Genomic DNA, 2103 nt, shown 5'->3' on the forward strand with positions numbered 1-2103 from the left:
GAACATAAAATGAGCAAGGGTCATTTATCATAATAAATTAACCCCCACTAAATATCCCTAAGGTGCTTGACATTATGATAGATGCTTAGGAGAGCATACAGTCAGTGTGGTAACTGATTTCCTGCATAATTGAGTAATGAAGATTAAAAATGATGGGGCATGTAAGAGTTTTATGTCTGAAAATGTACTCTGAAATTCAATTCAACAGATATTTATTGAAAATCTTCTGACAAGGCATGTTGCCAGGAGCTGTGCCAGAGATGAACAAGAATGTTCTCTACTCTTGGGCAGTTTTCTTGGGGCTCAGAGCTTGGTGAGCAGTGCATGGGCAGACTTTAACTTCCATTCACCCTTAGCTGGACATCTGTGTGAATTGCATAACTTGCACAATTGTACATGGCAGCCCTGTTCATAATTAAAACAAATATGTTAAAAAAATATAATTATGCATAAAGTCCTGAGTGATTAAGGAAGTAGATTCCCCCAGATCATGCTATTTGAGCTCAGATGATTGATAGGATGAGAAAAAAAGTGAGAAAAAAAAAAGCCCCTTTGTCTACTGTTGGCCCAGACTGGGTCACATGCCTAATACAATGACCAAAGAGAAAGCTGGGTGCTGAGAGCCCAATAGAAACTTCAGGGAGGAATGACGATTTCTTAGACTAGAGTCTCTGATATTGGTCTTGATGTCAAAATTAATCAGAAAAATAAACGACCCAATCAAAAAATGGGGTTTCTCCAAAGAAGACATAGAGATGGCTAACAAACACATGAAAAGATGCTCAACATCACACATTATCAGAGAAATGCAAATCAAAACCACAATGAGGTACCATTTCACGCCAGTCAGAATGGCTGCTATCCAAAAATCTACAAGCAATAAATGCTGGAGAGGGTGTGGAGAAAAGGGAACCCTCTTACACCGCTGGTGGGAATGCAAACTAGTACAGCCACTATGGAGAACAGTGTGGAGATTCCTTAAAAAACTTGAAACAGAACTGCCATATGACCCAGCAATCCCACTGCTGGGCATACACACCGAGGAAACCAGAATTAAAAGAGACAAGTGTACCCCAATGTTCATCGAAGCACTGTTTACAATAGCCAGGACATGGAAGCAACCTAGATGTCCACCAGCAGACGAATGGATAAGGAAGCTGTGGTACATATACACAGTGGAATATTACTCAGCCATTAAAAAGAATACATTTGAGTCAGTTCTAATGAGGTGGATGAAACTGGAGCCTATTATATAGAGTGAAGTAAGCTAGAAAGAAAAACACCAATACAGTATACTAACGCATATATATGGAATTTAGAAAGATGGTAACAATAACCTTGTATGTGAGACAGCAAAAGAGACACAGATGTACAGAACAGTCTTTTGGACTCTGTGGGAGAGGGCAAGGGCGGGATGATATGGGAGAATAGCATTGAAACATGTAAACTATCATATGTGAAATGAATCACCAGTCCGGGTTTGATGCATGATACAGAGTGCTCGGGGCTGGTGAACAGGAATGACCCAGAGGGATGGGATGGGGAGGGAGGTGGGAAGGGAGTTCAGGATGGGGAACACATGTACACCCCTGGCGGATTCATGTCAATGTATGGCAAAACCAATACAATACTGTAAAGTAAAAAAAAAAAAAAAAAAAAACTGAAAAAAAAAAATCTACCATACACAGTAGATAGTGAACACATAATTTCTAATGTATGTAAATCATTAGCCAATGCCTAGAACATAGCACAATTTGCAGCTATAATTATAATGATACAAAACTCAAATCATGTAAAGTTACAAATCCAAATGATTCCAAACTAACGCTATAACACTGTTGGTAGGTATTCCTACTGTCCACTGATATTCCTCATTTTTTCTTTTTCCAGATAGGATCGAACTTTACAACACCCCCCTCCTTGGAGCTATGGATAGCTATGTCACTTGCTTTTGTCACTGACATACAAAAGGAAACCTTTAAGAGACACTCCATGACTTATCACCTTCTCTTCACCCTGTCTTGAATGATGACAACATTGCAGACAACAGAGGCTCTGATAAACTGGTTTCTGAATAAGTACAGTTTAGAGCAGAGCCTATCT

At 39.4% G+C, this 2103-nt stretch overlaps 1 non-coding gene across 1 annotated transcript; it reads left to right on the forward strand.

The window, feature by feature from the left end:
* Positions 1 to 642: 642 nt before the first annotated feature.
* Positions 643 to 718, forward strand: LOC145528064 (small nucleolar RNA SNORD52). The gene has a single exon (XR_014070136.1). It is a non-coding gene; the product is annotated as a small nucleolar RNA SNORD52 (small nucleolar RNA).
* Positions 719 to 2103: the final 1385 nt, after the last annotated feature.

This window comes from Giraffa tippelskirchi, chromosome 11 (genome assembly GCF_054371585.1).
Source record: "Giraffa tippelskirchi isolate mGirTip1 chromosome 11, T2T-mGirTip1v1.2.pri, whole genome shotgun sequence".
Classification (NCBI taxonomy): Eukaryota; Metazoa; Chordata; class Mammalia; order Artiodactyla; family Giraffidae; genus Giraffa; species Giraffa tippelskirchi.